Below are 7,893 nucleotides of genomic sequence, written 5' to 3'. Positions count from 1 at the left end.
ACCATGGCGACACCCTGAGGACGCTGTGGGGAGCGTCCCTACCCTGTCCCCATGTCCCTCCGTTGTCCCCTCACTGTTGTCCCCTCTCTGTCCCCAAGCCTGTGCCACCCTCGGACTGTTCCCATCCTGCGGTCCCTGTCCCCTGCGGGTGCCCCAGGCCGGGAGGAGGAGGGAGGGGACAAAGGGGACAAAGGGGGGACAAAGGTGACACCGCTTGCACAACCCCGGGGCAAGGGCGAGGAGCGGGCCTCGAGGACACGCAGGTGACAGTGCGGGTAACAAGAGGGACACACACGTGACACCCGTGCCCCGAGGCCCGGGAGTATCCCCAAGTCCCCGGTCCCATTTCAGGGTCCCCCTGTCCCTCCCCTCCCCCTCTGGTCACTCCCCGCTTCGAGTGCAGTCGGAAAATCCCGGGAAAATCTTTGTGATGCCAGAACCTTCATCCCATCCCCACCATCCTTCTCCCGAGATCTTTCTCCCCTCCTCCTTTTCCTCATCCCGAGATTTTCCTCCTCCCCATTATCCCGGGATCTTCATCCCCCTCCTCTGCCTTCCCGGGATCTTCCTCACACCCCCGCACTCACCCCCCACTATCCCAGGAAAATCTTTTCCTCCTGTTACCTCAGGAAAAATTTCTCCATCCCAGCACTTTCCTCCTCCACATCTTCGTAATCCTGAAAAGAACAGGTAAGGAGACCAGCTCCTTTTTAATGCCTTTATTGAGGGCAGCTCTAGGTGGGGGAGCTCAACCACTGCTGCTCCCAATGGACAACCCAGAGGAGAAGATGTACAGCTTTGCCACATGGCAGAGCTGGGGCTTCCGTCCTCACGAGAGTCCCAAGGAAAACACTGGTTCCTTGTAAATCTAGGGTAGTCATGGATAGCAAGCATTGTTTAGTTATGGCAACAAGGTCTGGAAAATCAGTAAGTTGTGCAATGTTCTCCCTTGCTCCTCAACATAGTTTGGAATCTGGTTTTGTTCCATGGCTCGCTGATTCTATAGGGGTCTTTAGATGTTAATTCCACTTCTCCTGGGTGCTATCCCCCATGGGAGTTGGGCTCATCTACACACTGGGTGCTGTCATCGGTTGCCATTGAGGGGTGACAGAAGCAGCACAGGCAATAGACAAGGCCAGGTGGCAATTAACAAGGTTGGTACAACAACATTGATATTTAACAAACATCACACAACATGAGGTATATTTACAAAGTAGGCACCTTATGGTGACAACATTCTACTGTCCCGGCCATGGGGGGGCCTCGGGGGGGCCCCCCCATTGCTGTCACCGCTGTTGTGGCTGGTGGGGGCCACTGCCCTGGGGGCGACCCCAGCCCTGTCCAGTGAGTGCGGGGTGGACACCCGAATTTGGGGGTCCCGGTTTTGGGGAGGTCCTGATTTTTGGGATTCCCGATTTTTGGACTCCCGGTTTTGGGAGTGTGTCCTGGGACAGAAGGGGCCCAGTTTTGGGGTGTCCTGATTTTGGGGTATTGAAATTTTCAGGGTACCAATTTTGAAAGATTCTGATTTGGATTTTTTTGGGGGTGGGGGTCCCAGTTTTGGGAGGTCCCAGGGACAGGAGGGCCCAGGTTTTGGGGGGGTTCTGGGGACAGAAGCCTGAGTTTGGAGAATCCTGATTTCGGGCAGGTCCAGATTTTAGGGAATCTCAGTTTTGGGATTTCCTGGGTTTGGGGTGTCTGATTTTGGCGGATTCCTGTTTTTAGGGGATCCCAGTTTCAGAGGGTCTCAGGCTCAGGAGGATCCCAATTTTGGGGATTCTCGAATTTGAAGGATCCCAGTTTTGAAGGATCCTGATTTTGCAGGCTTTGAAGGTGGTGCAGGGGTTCCTGGTTTTGGAGGATCCTGATTTGGAGGGATTTTGCTTTTGGGGGGGTTCCGGGCTTGGGGATCCCAATCTTGGGAGATCCTGGTCTTGGGGGAATCCTGGTATGGAGGGGGGGGGGGTCTGCTTTTGGGGTTCCCAATTTTAGAAAGATCTCAATTTTAAGGAATCCCATTATTGGGACATCCTGATTTTAAGGTTTCCCAATTATGGGGTTTCACAATTTTAGTGAATCCCGTTTTTAGAAGGCATCACAATTTAGAGGAGATCCCAAATATTGATGCTATAAATGAAATTAGAATTTTCACAACTAGGTCACTTGGTTTAATGGCACTTTCATTAAAAATGAATACAATTTAATAAATTGAATGGTAATTTGGTATAAAAGAATACAGTTTAGTAAAATAATATAATTTAGCAAAAAAACTTACAATTTATATATATAATCTGCCAGTAATTAAGTATGATTAAAGCATAGGCAAAACTGACTGGAGTACAGGGAGGGCTTCTCACCCCACCTCACGTACAAAACAAATCACTTCAAGCTAAACTTATATACTGTATGCTTATACATATTCATTAATGTTTCCCATAAGTTTCCTCCTATTTCCAATTTTTCTGACTTTACCTCACTTTTCAGTGCATGCCTCACTTGTTGTTAGGGGGTCTTCAGTCTTCTTCTGGTGGTCTTTTGGTGAAGGATTCTCCTCTTCCTCGTTGTCCTTTGGATAACCTTACAGGTTTGCACATGTGTACTAATATCCACAGGGATATTGTGGGGATCCCCTGCATTCCATTCCCTAGTACAGCAGCAGGACAAAGTCCTCTCCCAGCCCACGTCTGCAGAAAATCGTGTACAAGTTTAAACAAGCTTAAACTTAAACAAGCCTCCAGGTTTGAGGAGTGCAGTCTGCCCAAAGAGCCCAACTCAGCATCCAGAGGAAATGAACATCACAGATTAATGAACACCAGGTGCACGGGACGCTGTCACCTTGGACCTGCAATTAACTCAGCAATGGAAAAACTCTCTCATGAGAAAGTTTAAAATGTATTAGACACAGTTTCTAGAAGGCGCCACATCATTATTTAAAGGCGCGGCTCGGTTAAAGAGCAATACCAACAAGGCCCACAGACAAAAAGCCGGGGGGCGGGGGGGGATCAGGGTGGGGCTTTTCCCCCTCCCCTCCTTTCAACGGCTTTTGGAAGCGCACTCTGAAGCTGACAAGCCACAAGTGTCCCGCAACGGCCCTCGCCAGACTTGCTCCCGGGCTGGCGCCGCTCCAGGTGCGGGGGGACCGGGGGAGCCACTCAAGCCCCGGACGGAGCGCGGCTCCCGGCAGGAAAGCGGCTCCTCCGGCGGTCGGGGGCAGACCCGGTCCCGGGAGAGCCTGGCCCACACAGCGGCACCAGGCCAAAGGGGCCGCACCAGCGCCGGGACGGACGCAGCTCCGCGCCGCGGCTCCCGCCTGCCGGCCCAGCAGAGCTCACTTCGCCTCGCACGCCTCGCACCGGCGCGGCTCTGTCGCCTCCTGGCGGCTGCCCAGCTGCCAAATTCCCATTGCAACTCAGCAATTCCCCAGGGAATGCCAGGAGCGCTCCCCTGCAAGACATTTGGTGCCAAGGGGCAGAAGTGCCCTCAAATACAGCGGCACCACCCCATGTGAAGCCGCCAAATGCTGGAAAAGCCGGTGTTTTCGTCAATTGAACCCTGGAAACTGAGGCAACAGGGGGTGTTCACGCTACCTTAAACCAATAAAATGGCAAATAAATGTGTTCCACCCTTCAATGTAATCCCCTACAACAGCAGAAAAGGAGGTTTTTTTTCTCAAATTAAATCTCTCAAATGATGGGAAAAAGGGGATTTTTACCTCAATGCAAACCCTCACAAAGCACAGACAACAGGGCTTCCCCCTCAGTTTGAACCTCAGGATGATGAAAATGGGGGAGGTACCCTCAAATCAAACCCACAATACAGCAACAATATTTTTCCCCTTCCAGTTAAAATAGATCACAGGGATTCCCTGTCAACTGATATACCTAACAGCCTGGAAAAGGCAGGTTTTCCTCCTATCAGTCCTCTCTGTCATGAATAAAATCTCTCAAGAAATCCACCCCAGTTAAAATACTGTGTTTGGTTGTGCTGATATGTGTAAGAGACGGTCCGAAGATTCCCTCATCTGTCTCACAACAGTCTCAAGGACTGAGACTGAGACCCTGAATATCACAAGGGACTTGGTTTGGGGATTTGGGCCTAGCTGAGGTGGATGTTTCCTAAGTGATTGTTTGCAGGTGGTAGCACGGTACACTGCTCTCCTTCCTGCTGGTGAGCAGAGGCTTGTGTGTGGTACTCTGTGCAATGGGTTTTCCACAATACCTTGTCCTTGTTCCTGCTGGTGAGCAAAGACTTGCAATACATGGATCGCTCTGTACCCTACACCTGCTCCCCGTGCAATGGAATTCATCACAATGATCATCAATCTCCTCTGGTTTTGGCCCTGTGCCCCTTGCTTTGCAAAAGACTATAAAATTATACCCCAAACTTACCTTCCTTTGAGATCTCCCCAACGGACAGAAGACTCTGCATCATTGGATGGCTGAGTGGACTTCGACGTTGGTAGCTATAATCCCCTTGCTCTCTTTTCCTTATGCTTTGCTTTCTCCTCTTTTCCCTCTATCGCATATTAGTGATGATGAGCACTCAATGAAGTGTGTTTTGCTGTTTGAGTCCTTGGTTTGCTGATAATCTTTTGTACTCTAAGACCGACTAAAAGAACCACACCATGAATCCCACCTTGCATATCGTGACAATATGTGGATAGAAAAACTCTGTATCTCCCAGAGTAGTTATAAGAATAGGTATGAATTTATTCAGTGCTGAGGTGCATGGGGGATATCAACTCCAAAGGCATGCACACCTCAGAGACTTTCTCCCCTTTTATTCTCTACAAACTAGGGTTACACAGTACACCTAATACATATTCATTTGCTAACCCAGCCTGTCCCTGCTTCGTATTAAAATTAGTTCCATGCCCATTTGCAGCTGCGCACTGCTCCTTGTTGGTCACTCTGGTGGTCTTCTGGGCATCTTTGGGGCTGAAGTCAGCAGTTTTCCTTCAGCTGAACTTTTCACCTTGTCTTCTTGCACATGCTCCCTTCAGTTCTTTTGACCCCCCATCTTTCCATTTCCTCTGGCTTAGGGGTCCAAAAGAATCCAAGGAACCCCCTCATCCTATGGCGTGTCGGAGAAGGGAGACGCAGACACCAGGTGGTCGTCAAGCAAATCTCATTTATTGATCATTACACTCGTGTCTAAATACATGATTTAATTAGCTCATACATATTGCAAAAGTATAGCTCATCATTGGTTATTCTGCCATCTACGTTACTGCAGTACATAGCTATGTGCTTCTGCATTCTTGCGGTTACCAGACCGTCCCTGGTTCTTCTTTCTCGTTCTGTCTACCACATTCTTGTTCTCCTCCCCATATCTCAAGGGCAATCCGTCCTTGAGACTGCCTCTGCACTAGTGGTGTTTTATCTCTAGCAAGTTTGTACAGTCATGGCCTTTCTCGCCTAACCATTCTGCCACAAAAGTCTCCACACTTCCCCCGTTTTCTTTTTGGATTACGAGGTTAGCGTGTTTTTCTAACAAGGCCGTAGTTAATGCAATTAAGCGGTTCTGAATGCATTGTAAAATACATGGTCCAAAAAGCAAAATTATAACAACAAGCAAAACTGGTCCAGCCAACATCATAAGTACATTTTTCACCCATCCTCTCATACCCCAGGAGTCTAACCATTCACCTACTGGGGCTGACTCAAGGAGGTTACTGGCCATTGGCTGTATCAATCCAGGGCTTCACCCATCTAGCTGGAATCCACAGTGTTCCTGAGGGGGTGGAAACACAAACATAACCTCTGCCCCAATACAAGACTTCCGCAGGACCGTTCCATAGTCCTGTTTTCGGGTCTCTATATCGAATGACAGCTTTTAGACTCTGTCTCTCCTTCTGTCCTTCCCTTTCTGCATGCTTAACTGCTGGTGGTTCACTTTTGTCCCCAAAAACACATAAATGATTTAGAACAAAAAGAGTCCTGGCTAATTTTTCCTGCGGATCTGTTATTTGCTCCTGCTTTCTTAGATACTGTTTCAAGGTTCCATTTGCTCTTTCAACTATGGCTTGCCCCGTGGGTGAGTGAGGAATTCCTGTAACATGTTTGATTCCCCACAATCTCATAAATCGACTGACTTTCTGACTAATATCTGCAGGTCCATTATCAGTCTTTATTTCTCTTGGCAGTCCCATTACTGCGAGACAGCTGGTTAAATGCCTAATCACCTGATTTGCCTTTTCCCCCGATTGAGCTGTGGCCCAGATATATTTGCTATATGTATCTATGGTGACATGCACATACTTCATTCTGCCAAATTCAGAAACGTGCGTGATATCCATCTGCCAAATGTCATTACTCTTCAACCCTCTAGGGTTTACACCACAACCCAACCCTGTACCACTATTGTGATGACTGCAAACTGGACAAGCTCTTACTATAGCTTTTGCTTCTTGGATTGCTATTCTATATTCTCGCACCAATCTTTTTGCATTCTGGTGGAATCGAGCATGCGACTCCTTGGCTTCTGCTATTTTGTCATCAACTACATTCATTACTAATCTATCTGCCCTTGCATTTCCTTCTCCTAATCCTACATCCCACTTGTGGCTTCGAATGTGAATAACACAATAGGGTTCTGTTCTAGCCTTCACAGCCCGTTTTAGTTGCAACAACAATTCATATAGTTTTTTGTTCTGGACTTCCTTGACTGCTGCATCTTCTATTCTTTGTCCTACCCCTGCTACATAGTAAGAATCTGTGACTACATTTAAAGGCCCTTGTAGTTTACTTAATGCCCACACAACGGCAAGAAGTTCTAATGTTTGCAGACTGTCTTCTGGAGCCGCTTTAATCAGGTGATGTTTCCATTGGGACCCTTCCTTCCAGGTTATGGCTGCTTTCCTTGACTTTTTCCCGGCATCTGTGAAGACCGTAACGGCTTCTGGTATAGGCTGGTCTGACCGCAACGGTTTTGCAACCCAGTCCCAATCTTTTAACCATAGGAAATGTCGTGGTATTAAAGGTCCTGTACAAATAGATGCTCCTGATCCCAGCAACGCTGTCTGTAACTCCTCCGAATTATGCAGGTACCAGTCTAGGTCTTCGTTTTTTATAGGTATGTAAATTGTTGTAGGTTCAGTTCCAGTAATTTCTATTATCCTGGTACGGCCTTTACATAACAGGGTGGCCATCTGTCCAATTTTTGTACTTATTGTCCTTTTTGCTTGTAGTGGTGGGGATAGCCATTCCAGGACCCTCATTTCCCCCGCTTTTTTCTGCAATTGTGTAAGAGCGCCGAGAAGATGTTCTGAGGTATTCCATATAGTAAGGTCAATGGGCAAGTCAATATCACGACGGGAAACAAAACCTACTTCTATACACTGGAGAATATCTTTGATTGCTTTGTTCTGTTGAGGGGAAATCGTGACAGGCGAACTGGGATCTGTTCCCTTCAACAGTGGGCGAAGGCAGTTTAGTAAGGTGTTTGGGATGCCAACTATGGGTTTCAACCATTGAAGATCACCAAGTAGGCGTTGTGCGTCATTTAAAGTGACAATTTTTGTTGAGAGCTGCAGTTTTTGTGGACGCACAATTTGATTGGTAATAGTCCATCCCAGGTACTTCCAAGGTGCGGTCTGTTGTATTTTTTCTTGAGCAACCACAAGAGATGCTTTTGCCAATGTAGTTTGGATCTCTCTCAATTGATCAGAAGTGAATTGGGACTTTTGAGCAAAAAGAATATCATCCATGTAATGATAAATTATGGTCTCAGGCCACTTTTGCCTCAAAGGCTGTAGGGCTGCATCGACATATAGTTGACACAAGGTAGGGGAGTTACGCATGCCCTGAGGCAATACTGTCCATTTAAATCGCTTATCAGGTTCCCCTCTGTTAATTGCAGGCAAGGTAAAGGCAAATCGCTTTGTATCATGTG

The sequence above is a fragment of the Cyanistes caeruleus genome, chromosome 15 (genome assembly GCF_971803275.1).
Source record: "Cyanistes caeruleus chromosome 15, bCyaCae1.hap1.1, whole genome shotgun sequence".
NCBI lineage: Eukaryota > Metazoa > Chordata > Aves > Passeriformes > Paridae > Cyanistes > Cyanistes caeruleus.
The sequence above is the reverse complement of the archived record's forward strand: the minus strand, read 5'-3'. Positions refer to the sequence as shown.